Source organism: Schistocerca serialis, chromosome 4, assembly GCF_023864345.2.
Source record: "Schistocerca serialis cubense isolate TAMUIC-IGC-003099 chromosome 4, iqSchSeri2.2, whole genome shotgun sequence".
Taxonomy (NCBI): domain Eukaryota; kingdom Metazoa; phylum Arthropoda; class Insecta; order Orthoptera; family Acrididae; genus Schistocerca; species Schistocerca serialis.
Window position 1 is genome coordinate 882,331,185 of NC_064641.1, and position 13,809 is coordinate 882,344,993.

The 13,809-nt window shown below is 36.8% G+C and overlaps 1 protein-coding gene across 1 annotated transcript in view; it reads left to right on the top strand.

Annotated features, from left to right (window-relative positions):
* LOC126473534 (UDP-glucosyltransferase 2-like) overlaps positions 1-13,809 on the top strand; it is a 234,940-nt gene that overhangs the window by 140,181 nt on the left and 80,950 nt on the right. The window lies entirely within an intron of this gene.

Genomic DNA, 13,809 nt, shown 5'->3' on the forward strand with positions numbered 1-13,809 from the left:
TTAGGCTCGTAAACTGGCATTTTCAATCAAGAACAACTTTATGATGCAGACACAAATCGAATAATGTATGAGTGAGGTTATGTTGACCGAGGTCCAAGCTTACTGCCTGACGTCTGCGATCTGTTTCTTTCGATCGCTACTTACCGTTGTCGCCACCTATCGGCAAACGGCTGAACCAAAGTTGTAAACCTTGTATATGTCCTATGTCTTTGGTTAAATCCGTAAATCGTTAAACACTGCAGACATGTTTGTAATTTTTTTCCATGAATTATCAATCTGTTGTCAGGTATGTAATCTGCGATACGGCTAAGAAAATGGTTATAAAGACATACAAAATTGTTTACTTCTGATATTGTCCCTACTGTTGTGGAATAGCACTGTCTTGTATCAAAAATCACCTGGAAACATTTGGTTGCAAATAGCTCTCTAGCTCTAAATGTAGAAAAATATAAGTTAATGCGGATGAGCAGGCAGAACAAAGTGGGTTCGGATGCAGCATTAGTAGTGACTTGCTTGAGCGTATCGTTGCAAAGCGATGTGAGATGAAACGGGCATGTGAGGATTGTGGTATGAAAGGAGAACGGTCGACTTCGGTTTATTGGAAGAATTCTAGAAAATTGTAGTTTATATGTAAAGGAGACCGCATATAGCACGCTAGTCTGACCTATTCTTGAGTACTGCTTGAATGTTTGGGATCTGTACCAGGTCAGATTAATGGAAGACATCAAGGCAAATCAGAGGCGGGCTGCTATATTTGTTACTGGTAGGTTCGAGCAACACACAAATGTTATGGAGCTGCTTCAGGAACTCAGATGGGTCATCTCTGGAGGAAAGGTGACGTTCTTTCCCAGGAACACTTTTGAGAAAATTTAGAAAACCGGCATTTGAAGCTGAGTGCAGAACGATACTGTTTCCTACAGTATACATTACGCCTAAGGACCAGGAAGATCGGATACGAAAAATACGGCTCTTTCAGAGGCATATACCGGGTGATCAAAAAGTCAGTATAAATTTGAAAACTGAATAAATCACGGAATAATGCAGATAGAGAGGTACAAATTGACACACATGCTGGAATGACATGGGGTTTTATTAGAACAAAAAAAATACAAACATTAAAAAAATGCCCGACAGATGGTGCTTTATCTGATCAGAATAGCAATAATTAGCATAGCAAAGTAAGACAAAGCAAAGATGATGTTCTTTACAGGAAATGCTCAATATGTCCATCATTCCTCAACAATAGCTGTAGTCGAGGAATAATGTTGTGAACAGCACTGTAAAGCATGTACGGATTATGGTGAGGCATTGGCGTCGGATGTTGTCTTTCAGCATCCCTAGAAATGTCGGTCGATCACGATACACTTGCGATTTCAGGTAACCCCAAAGCCAATAATCGCACGGACTGAGGTCTGGGGACCTGGGAGGCCAAGCATGACGAAAGTGGCGGCTGAGCACACGATCATCAATCATCACCAAATGACGCGTGCAAGAGATCTTTCATGCGTCTAGCAATATGGGGTGTTTTTTTTTGGTTCTAATAAAACCTCATGTCATTCCAAGCATGTGTGTCAATTTTTACCTCTCTATCTACATTATTCCGTGGTTTATTAAGTTTTTTAATTTATTCTTACTTTTTGATCACCCAGTAGTTAGTCATTTTTCCGTCCTTCTATTTGCGAGTGGAACAGGAAAGGAAATGTCAAATTAAACACCTTTCAGCCACCAAGTTTCCAACCATATTTTATTTGGAAACGAGTTTCAGCGTTTTACTACGTCATCTTCATGCCCCTGACCGACGTGTAGGGAGAGTCTACCTGGGTTGTGATCAAAACAGGGGCCAGCAATATTGGTATTAGTAGATCACTGTAGCAAAAATCTACTAATACAAGTATTGCTGGCCCCTGTTTTGTTCACAGCCCAGGTAGATTCTTCCTACACGTTCAGATGGTTCAAATGGCTCTGAGCACTACGGGACTCAACTGCTGAGATCATTAGTCCCATAGAACTTAGAACTAGTTAAACCTAACTAACCTAAGGACATCACAAACATCCATGCCCGAGGTAGGATTCGAACCTGCGACCGTAGCGGTCTTGCGGTTCCAGGCTGCAGCGCCTTTAACCGCACGGCCACTTCGGCCGGCTCCTACACGTTGGTCAGGGGCATGAAGATGACGTAGTAAAACGCTGAAGCTGGTTGCCAAATAAAATAAGGTTGGAAACTTGAAGGATGAAAGGTGTTTAATTCGACATCGTCTATCGAACAGCCGAGTCCCGCAACCATCTCTAGAAAGATGGACATACAGAGGAAAGGAAATGGCTAGTAGTGAATAGGTAACTCCGCCGCTCGCTGCAAGGTGGATGTAAATGTAGATGTAGATGTGACTTTTAGTATCTTACATCAGAGAGCAGTGTATCAGAGCCACAAAACGTACGAAAGAAGGAAACTATTAAGGTCATAATCTTCAAATATTCGCAAAATAACCATTGAAACAGGTCTATTGGAAGTTCGTTATTGGCATTTCTGGAATTTGTACGTACAGTAGATGTCCCAGACTCTAAGCCACAATTTTGAATCGCTTGTTAATCGCGCGCAGTCTTTGCTCAAGTAGCTGTGTCGCTGGAAAATGTACTTGTTTTTGTCACCGTTGCTGGGCAGCGAGGAGCGCAGGAGTTCTATCGTTAGAGTATTGAGACAAATCCAGAATAGAGAACTCGTGGCGATGTGGACGTAAAGTTACGTGCATGTGTGTTCAAGTAAAATGATTTATATTTTAATATTGTAAAACAGACGTGAAAGACATGGTTAGTGACTTAGAATGAAAAGCGTAAGAAGAGGAACGAAGGTAACATTTTAATATTTTTATTTACTGGCATTCTAGTCGCGTAGTTAGTATTCATTGTTGAACGGGACATCCATATCAGAGAACTTCAGATTTTTCATTAAATACTGGGTAATATTCACTGTAAGATATTTTTCACGTTTATTAATGATTTTTCCAATATTAGTGAAATAAGAATTTATTACCAATGTTGCCCTTTGTCAATGTTAATGAGTGTTGTAACATGAACTTCAGGCAATAAATAATATACCAGATGATTTAAAAACAGTGTGTTAAAGAAATATTTCACCTAGGAACATTAGCCACACCCTCGATCCAATTCATTTCATATTCAAAGGAGAGTCTCACTCAGTGATGTATAAAATAGTTTACTTGCTGTCTGGAGCATTGCGCTAAGCTCTCAGCTACTGTAGTTACAAATTTGCAACTGGCACACAGAGAGCAGCAAGCACCGCGTTTCCAAGCAGTTACATTACCAGCTAAGACTTTTTATTTCAGGAGCAGTTTTGCTACAAAAATTATCAATGCACAGGGGTCATTTCATTAACAGCATTATTACACAGATCATTAATGCCTAAGGACCACTTTGTTTAATTAAAGAGATTAATAGTAATGTTCAAGATTTCTACATCTACATCTACATATATACTCCGCAATCCATGATACGGTGCGTGGCGGAGGGTACCTCGTACCACAACTAGCATCTTCTCTCCCTGTTCCACTCCCAAACAGAACGAGGGAAAAATGACTGCCTATATGCCTCTGTACGAGCCCTAATACCTCTTATCTTCTCTTTGTGGTCTTTCCACGAAATATAAGTTGGCGGCAGTAAAGTTGTACTCCAGTCAGCCTCAAATGCTGGTTCCCCAAATTTCCTCACCAGCGATTCACGAAAAGAACGCCTCCTTTCCTCCAGAGACTCCCACCCGAGTTCCTGAAGCATTTCCAAACACTCGCGTGATCATCAAACCTACCAGTAACAAATCAAGCAGCCCGCTTCTGAATTGCTTCTATGTCCTCCGTCAATCCGACCTGATAGGGATCCCAAACGCTCGAGCAGTACTCAAGAATAGGTCGTATTGGTGTTTTATAAGCGGTCTCTTTTACAGATGAACCACATCTTCCCAAAATTCTACCAATGAACCGAAGAGGACTATCCGCCTTCCCCACAATTGCCATTACATGCTTGTCCCACTTCATATCGCTCTGCAGTGTTACGCCCAAATATTTAATCGACGTGACTGTGTCAGGCGCTACACTATTAATGGACTATTCAAACATTACGGGATTCTTTTTCCTATTCATCTGCATTAATTTACATTTATCTATATTTAGAGTTATCTGCCATTCTTTACACCAATCACTAATCCTGTCCAAGTCACCTTGTATCCTCCTACAGTCACTCAACGACGACACCTTCCCGTACACCACAGCACCATCAGGAAACAGCCGCACATTGCTATCCACCCCATGCAAAAGATCATTTATGTAGATAAGAAACAACAACGGACCTACCACACTTCCCTGGGGCACTCCAGATGATACCCTCACCCCCGATGACCACTCACCATCGAGGACAACGTACTGGGCTCTCTTACTTAAGAAATCTTCGAGCCACTCACATATTTGGGAACCAATCACATATGCTCGTACCTTAGTTAGGAGTCTGCAGTGGGACACCGAGTCAAACGCTTTCCGGAAGTCAAGGAATATGGCATCCGTCTGATACCCTTCGTCCATGGTTCGCAAGATATCGTGTGAAAAAAGGGCGAGTTGCGTTTCGCAGGAGCGATACTTTCTAAAGCCGTGCTCATTTAATCAGTTTGCACATTTTTTTAGAAATATTATAAAACAGGGCCAGTTTCATACTGCATTCTCGCAAACAGATAAATTTGCAATTCTAGATTTTCATTTTCTTCATTATTCACTTGAAGTCTTGGAAAACAGTGGTAATGTATAGGTGGTATGTACGCAAGCAACTGTTCTAGTATCACTAAATCCATTTTTTTTCTTTTTTTTTGTGTCCACAGGATGTACCCCATCGTATTTTCAACTTCAAGCTGACGTTTATGCCATATTGTGCGCCATAATTTATTATTTCGTATCTAGTGGCTTACGCCATTGTAACCACGTATGCAAGTGGAAACGAGAAGTTCCCTACTCCACGATTAACAGATGGTCATGCCATATGGCCAGAGAATGTGGGAAAGATATGAGAGTATCATGCAGTGTACTGAAACGTCAGCAGATAGCAGGGGACCCATGTTAGATTTGGTGCCAAGAGAAATAACTTCTAGTATTAATATTTAATGTTTAAGTGACTAAAAAATCACCGTGGTGTTACTGAAGACCTTATCCACACGGGCTTCATAATTACATCAATAAACTTCGAGCGTATGCAGAAAATATCTTGACGAACAAAATGAGGACAGGAACCGGTGACTGGAAACTTCATCCAATTGCTCTACAGAGCGTGAAAGTTACAGACGCCAGCGACTGTATATCTATTTATGTATGTCTGTGTATATGGGGTTATAATACGAACTTTTAGGGATGATGGAGAAAGATAAATGTATCAGTATGAGTTAAGGGACGCTGGTCCGGAAACGAACGAGTCGAAAGTTAAAGTGAAAATCATTTTGGTACCTCTGGCAGTGGAATATTTGTACCAGTAGCGTTGTTGCTCAGATTTTAGGATAGACAACTTCTGCGCTGGTAGTATGGGCCAAAACGAGGAAAAAATACCCAGTTAATATGAGCCTGAAGACGCTTTCCTTAAGAATTATGAGCATTTGTTCACATTCTCTTCTGTGAAACACATCTCCTCTCTTGAACAACTGTTCAATAGTACTTAAGGTATCCATTTTAGAGCCCACGTTTGCTACACTCTTTTCACTGTCTTGGTGCAGACTACCACCTCTGAAAGTTGCCTGTACTAAAATCTTAGCAGCAACAGTACCGGTATATGTATTCCACTGTCAGAGGTATCAAAACGATTTTCATTTATAATTTTAGACTCGTTCGTTTCTGGAACAGTGTTGATTAACTCAAACTGATACCTTTACCCTTCTCCATCATACCTGAAAGTCTCTAACATCATCATGGTATCAGTTAGTATACACGTACACATTCAGTTGCCAATGCCTGTAACTTCGACGCTTTGTAGCATCGTTGGGTGACGTTTACGAACTCAGGTTCCCATCCTCATTCAGTTCCTCAAGACTCCTCCTACATCCCTTCGAAGTTTGTCGATATAATTTTGAAATACCCTGTGTGTTTGTGTGTGTGTGTGTGTGTGTGTGTACGGTTATTCAACACTGACGTGCAAAGATTAACTGAAGGAGTAATTTAATATTACAAGTGATTGGTGAACTTAACGGATCAATCCCGCAAGTTCAAATGGCTCTAAGCACTATGGGACTTAACATCTAAGGTCATCAGTCCCCTAGAGCTTAGAACTACTTAAACCTAACTAACCTAAGGACATCACACACATCCATGCCCCAGACAGGATTCGAACCTGCGACCGTAGCGATCTCGCGGTTCGGGACTGAAGCGCCCAGAACCGCTCGGCCACAGCGGCCGGCTAATCCCGCAAGCATCCTGCGCGGGCCGGTGGGAAAGAGTAGGAAAGCCCGGGGAGAGTCTTTGACTATCTATCATGCCGGCAACGTTTGTAATCTACAAATGCCTTGCTCAGGAAACGACAGTACTAGTCTATGACTATTCTTCCGGCTGGCAACTCGTGTGCCCTGCATGTGATTCTTTCGTTTAACTAAAAATAAGTTGATGTTTTTCCCTCGTGAAATTTTTATATGCAGTCTCGTACTACCATCAGAGTTGTGAATGCATGTGAATCGCGAGTGCTAATTCACGCTTAAGAAATTAACCTGAAGTTTTATACTGTCTAGTCAACTATTAAAACTGACGAAAAATGGAAACAGATACTGTGTATTGCTTTGTAAATATCATGGTGCTCGAAAGGCTATAATGTTATTCCGCGAGCGTTACTTCAGTGAATGATTTCAGACTGATTTTCGGATAGGGTTGACTGCGAAAACTCATTTTCCACATTTTGGTTTGAATTAGTAAATGAGGTAGCATCTCATGTTTCGAGACTATATTGTAGAATCGTATCAGAATTCCCAAAAGCCACTCCAAAATTCACCGTCTATTAATGGTATGTCAGGAGCAGTGTCCTATGGAGAAAAAAAATCTAGTGGATACATCGAGACAGGCGTAGAAGAATTAAGGAATCCACTCTACCTCCTGATCATCTGGGAAGAGTCAGAACCTTACATCGCAGTTAGTTCAATGCAGCCCTCCACATGAAACCTTTCACAGACTACAACCTATGTGGTTAATATGTGTAGCACAGTAATGTGTCACGGCAGGAAAATTTCTTTTCTTTTCAGTCTCCCAATATATCAGTTAGAAACCGTTCCGCTACAGCTTCTGCCTTTTCCGTAATGTAACATTTAAAATGGCTGCATTCAGTCGATGTTTGATGTTCATTGATATTGCGTTGTCGTGGTTGGTTGATTCGTGGGAAGGGACCAAACAGTGATGCCATTGGTCCCACTGGATTAGGGAAGGGTGGGGAAGGGAGTCGTCCGAGCCCTACCAAAGTACCCATCCTGGAATTTGCCTGAAGCGATTTAAGGAAATCACGAAAAACTTAAATCATGAGGTCTGGAAGCGGGTTTGAACAGCCGTCCTCTCGAATGCAACTCCACTGTGCTAACCAATGCGCCACCTTCCTCGATGCGTCAATGCCACCTGAGCAGCTGTACATTTTTGTGTTCCTATTTAAGGCATACAGTTTGATTGAAGTTGATGTTTTGCCCATGACCACATTTAATTTTTATATCTGTAACATTAACCAATTCTCAAAAAATTTAATAATTGCTATATCTTAACTTTTAGAAGTTAGACCAATGGAAACGTATTGCGAAGTGATACAGTATCTTTAACATCTGGTGTATTCCCTGCTTCGTAATGAGGATCTGCATGACTACCATCAATAAATGGGTCACTGTTGCTATTAAATTCTCGTGAAACATCCATCTCTTTATTCGATCGCAATAATGAGACGTCATTTCTATGTCGACACCGTAGTACGGCACTGTTTTCTTGGGAATAGGAGAACATTAATATGATAAGGCAAAACAATGTTTACAGCCGGTAAATTCTTTCTTCCTTGGCAGCATGAAGTGCAGTTAAAACCACGACAAAAAGCGAGACCAAACTAATTCTTATTACATTGATGGCTTGCACTTTCTTCCACCCACCTCTCCATTTCTGCTTCAGTATTTGCCGCATCGTTTTCCAAACGATATAATATCTACTATATTGGCTATAAACTGTGCTTTATCATTGCTCATAGATGGCGCTCGGTGCATCTTTGTGAAATCTCGTACTCTAACGTTCTGTTGCTGTTGTAACAAACTCGTGTGGTGAAATTCGAGGACGACAGAAACCGTCCACGACGTTCAGCTAGATAATCATTCATAAAGAATGCATATAGAATCATATTGTTGTAACGGGGTGATGAGGACTGGTAGAATGTGATGGCATGCAAGCGAATGCGAAACAATCTGTCGTGGTACATATCGTGAAACCGGCTGTCCCTTAAGGCGTAATTGCAAATAGTACCATAATTTGTCTCATAGGCACAGGAAAAACAAACATCCAGGGCACAGACTTGCCCAGCAGTTCCCGGTGGTATGAATTTCAATGTTACCCACTTCTCAGGCAGGGGTAGTTTGCTTTAACTGAGTACGATTTTAACATGCATACCAGGAATCAAACAAAGGCAAGTTATTTTGCTTACTATTGACCAAAAGCAGTGCTCATACCATAGTTGTAGTTCTCATAAGCCGTTTTCCCACTCTTGCTTGCTATAATGTAAATATTCCCTGCTGCCCTTGCAAGAGCATACACGAGAAAGAATCGTAGGGGCAGAGCACCTCCAACTTCTCGCAGTGCAATAAATAATTATCCAGCCAATTTACCATCCAGATTAACAGTCGGCATAATTGTGTACAAATCCGTTAGGGCATTGATCTAGATACAAATCTCTTGCTGCCTATAATTTCAAGGTTTCTTTTCATAAGCATTTCCTTTTCAAATCCCGATTGGTCAGAGTTGAAAACAAATTCCTTAGTGAATGAGGCGATTAGTTTGTTTATGTGTACAAATTTTCGGGCCGATACCGCAGTCTGCCGTGCATCGTCAAGTTGACGTTTTGTTTGAAATTTCGTTATTTTATGTCATCCAATTCTGTAGCACTGCTTGAAGTTATGCATCATCCAATCTTCCTTTGAGATTACTATAATGTATGCCATGCACAGTTTGATGGGCATAACGTAGTAGGTCCCTATCATACACATCCTGTGAACTGAATGAAGCATACTTGAAATGGGCGAGCACTAGTTATTGTAACAGGTGTGCCTTGTCCTTCCTTGAATGTCGGTAGGTTTTCTTATGTACTACATGGTCACACCCTCCCCCCCTCTTTTCTCCCCCATGAACTATGGACCTTGCCCTTGCTGGAGAGGCTTGCATGCCTCACTGATTCAGATAGCCATACCACAGGCGCAACCGCAATGGAAGGGTATCTGTTGAGAGGGCAAACAAACTTGTGGTTCCTGAAGAGGGCCAGCAGCCTTTTCAGTTGAGTCAGGGGAAACAGTCTGGATGATTGACTTATCTGGCTTTGTAATGTGAACCAAAACTGCCTTGTGTGTTGGTACTGCAAATGGCTGAAAGCAAGGGGAAACTATACCCATAATTTCTCCCGAGGGCAAGCAGCTCTACTGTATGGTTAAATGATGATGCTATCCTCTTGGGTAAAATATTCTGGAGGTAAAATAAACCCTCATTCTGATCTCCGGGTGGTGACAACAAAAAAGACATAATCTAGCAATGGAAAAGAAAGGCACTGGAATTTAAAAAAATGTAAAAAATGATCCCTTTCTATACCAGTTCATTAAGAAATTTTGATGTAGGAAGTGAGTAATAAAATTAAAAATCATATATTTTCATGGCGTTTTTATGGTAGATGAATTACCAGGTCATCAAGGAGAATAGGACACCAGAATAGATAATTTAGATACATCTGATCATGTTGGTATTCATTCAACTTGTTACTGAAAAAATTATGATACAAAATTTGTTTTTGATCCATTTGGAACTAATATACCAATTAAACTAGTTAGCTGTTTTAGGTACAAACAGTCTATACCACAATGCTGAAAGAAAAATAATTTTAATGAGGTAATTTGCCGCCATTTATGTCTATTTGTTTTAAAACTGTTAACAGACAATTATGAGTTTAATGATATTTTTACTTTAATACATGGACAATTTGTAAATAAGCTCAATAACGATTTTTAATCATTAGAACCAAAAACTAGCAATGAATTAATTTCAAAAATCAAAAATATTCAATCATCAGTAGACTCATTAATAATTAATATAATTAAATGATTTCAGAAAGAATTAAATACCATTTTTAAAGTAAGTAGAGGTTGATTTGGTTTTAAAGGCAGAAGAATTGCGAATATAAGTTATCCAATAGATTTAAAAGATGTACTGAACAAACAATATTTACAGAATGGTTTTTCAAATCTTGTTATAAAACCTGAATACACAGGTATTCTAACACAACCCACTAATTATGTCAATAAAGAAGAATTTAAAAATCTTCTTGCACAATCTGAATACAGCAAAATTTAAAGCAAAGAAATTGTATGTATGAAGGTATCATGAAACATCATAATAAAGAAATAAATAACATGGAAGCAACTCATCATCATGCATTAGGTAAAACAGATTTACTGTCTGGCAAACTTAAGTTATTGGATTTGAAAATTGGTAAAGGTCTAGAAGTCTTTAAAATAAAGTTAAAAATTTAATAAAATTTTACTCTATACAAATGGATAAACATAATCACATGTATTGTTTGAAGTGTAATAATTTACTGAAACACATAACCCTCAAAGAGGCACCACTAAAGGTGGAAGACAGATGACTGAATGTCTTTGTACAGTAAGTAAAAGAAAAAAGAGTAAATTTGTTAAAAAAATTCTGTAGGTAATGGTCTGAATATTCATGAAGAAAGTATTAATGAATTACATAAACCAATGAGAAAAATTTTTAGAAGAAGAAATGTAATTTTTCTCAGTGTTGACGAATTATTGCAAGCAGACTTAGTCAAAATGGACTCAGGAAAATTACAAAGAATTTCTAAAATAGATGAAGGATATAGATACTTATTAACTGTTGTAGACATTTTTGTCAAAATGTTTTTGAGCTATTCCAGTTAAAGGCAAAACAGGTAAGAATGTAGTTGATGATTTTGAAAAACTATTTAGAAAAGGTTGCAATCCAAAATATTTACAAACAGATAATGGTAAAGAATTTTATAATAAAGATTTTTAAGAATTGAAAAACATTAATTATTATTCAACTTTCACAGAATTAAATGCAACTGTTGTTGAACAATTTTATAGAACATTGAAAGGAAAATGTGGAAAAAAATTCTCTTCAAGGAAACTAGTTTCAAATTTAGTTGACCAATATAATAATACAAAACATTCAACAATGAAAATGAAACGATAGAAGTTAATGAAAAGAATTATAAACCAACTGTTGTTTTAGCTAAAGATAAAAATAAATTTAAAAAAAGAGACAAACTTAGAATCAGTGAACATAAAGGTCTTTTTGAAAAACGATATACAGCCAATTAGTCCACAGAAATTTTTGAAACTGAAAATGTTACTCGTTTTAATACTGTCACATACAAATTGAAAAACATTAAAGGAAAGTTTTACTAAGAAGAATTACAGCACACAAAATATAGTGATGTATATCTTGTTGAAAAAATTTTGAAAAAGAAAGGGAGATAAAGTAGATTTTTCATGGTTAGGATTTGATCATTGACATAACAGTTGGGTATATAAAAGTAATGTAATTTTTTTTAAATATTAATAAAAACTATTCCTTATAAATGACTGCATTAAGAATGAAAAATTTACACTTTTATTTTTTCTAGCCTATGTTATCCAAATGACAATGAAGAAGACATAGCCCCTAATTCATAAATGAATTAAGTAATGAAAATATTAATTATTTACAGATTCTTAATCGAGAAGAAGTTTGTATTGTTTATGAATACTTTAAAAAATGGATTATAAATACTTAAATTTTTCCGATAGCTGGCTTTTGTTATATCTTTTATTAAAAAATTAAATTTTTAAAAGGGATACGAATAGGCAGGATTATAACTGATGAAGAAAAGTCATTAAATCATTAATCAGTTGTTCTTGTGAATAATTATCTGAAATATTGGAATAACTTTGATGATAAATAATTCTTATGGTTTCTTTCATTTGGTGATAAATTTACTGAATTTGGTACATAATTAATTCTTAAAAATTCTTCACAATTTCTATATCTATTTCTGATAATATCTATTTGAGTTTGTGCATTTCTAAATTGTATCAAATTACATAATATTCATAATTACAATCATATAATCTTAAATTAACGAAAGTTGGTCTTCAGTTTTCTTCACTTAATTGAGGAATAACTTATCGTAACAAACTATTTATTTGTTCATTGCTTTCACCTAAAATTTCTATAGGTCTATTAAATTGTTCACTTGATTTTTGTGTAAATGACTTATTTCACCCACATAAACTCGTTTTACATTAATATTTGTTTTATATTCTCCATGTTTTCAAATACATGCTAAAGCTTTTTCCAGAATCCTGTCTTGAAGAATTTCTTTTAAAGTCATTTTTGTCTTCATAATTAAAGAATATAATCCATGTTCATTAATAAAATTTGTTTCAGGATGCAAGAAGAATGTATCAATTCAACTTAAATTTTTATATTTAATATGATGCTTTTATCTAACTTGATCTCTAGTTGGCTTTCTTGTGTTTGTAAATCCTAAAAGTTTAGCAACATCTTTTACTTTAAATCATGGATTATTATTTTCATCAATAGCTACATACACTTGCTTACCATTGTATGCAAGCTTGTTAATAACAAGACCAATGACTGACTCCATTTATATAGAATAAAAATATATTAGATAAATTAAAATTCTATAGTGGACACATTAAAAATTTCGTCATAAATATGTTTTCTCTTCTCATTTATTTCATCAACAGTATCATTGCATAGGTCACATAATTTGCCAGTGCAATATGATAGACTATTGAAATGAATATTGTACATTTCTTTACTTCCATCTACTCTGTGTACACCAAAATAAATATTAAGCGTATGTTCTACAAATTTATAATATATATATTCATTTCTGGAGGCATAAAATATTTTATCTTTTTTATGTCTACCCACCATTATAACTGGATTATCTTCCTGAAAAATGATTTTTGGACAGTACAACACCAACTTTAAAATAATTTTTCTTGGAATATTCCTTAGATCTGGCAACGTAAATGATTAGCTCTTTCTTCATCTCTACTACATCAGAAATTATATTTCTTAGTTGTAGACTATCTTGGCCTTTTGGTATGTTTCGGTCACTTATCGTTCAATAATTTTTTGAGATTTATCTTCAGAAACAGATGCTGTATAGTTTATATAATTAACTAATATATCCTCAATTGTTGTGCAATGATCTTTAATTTCATTGGCAGCCTTACTTATTAAACTCATTATTAATTTTTTGAAATTTCTGGTAGATACTAAAAGCCAAGTTCTTTAACTAAATTGTTGGGTGTTACTTGTTTATTTATTTTCATTATGAATACATTCATATTCTAAAGTAAGAGGAAATCGTCTTTGACTCCTATACATTCTTAATTATAGTTTTTTAAAGAATCTAATAAATGTTATTTTATTTTATTGAGTTTTACAGGTACTGGCGTCAGGGAACCTGAAACTCATTGCTTAGTAAAATATAAATATCATTTGTAATTATAATATT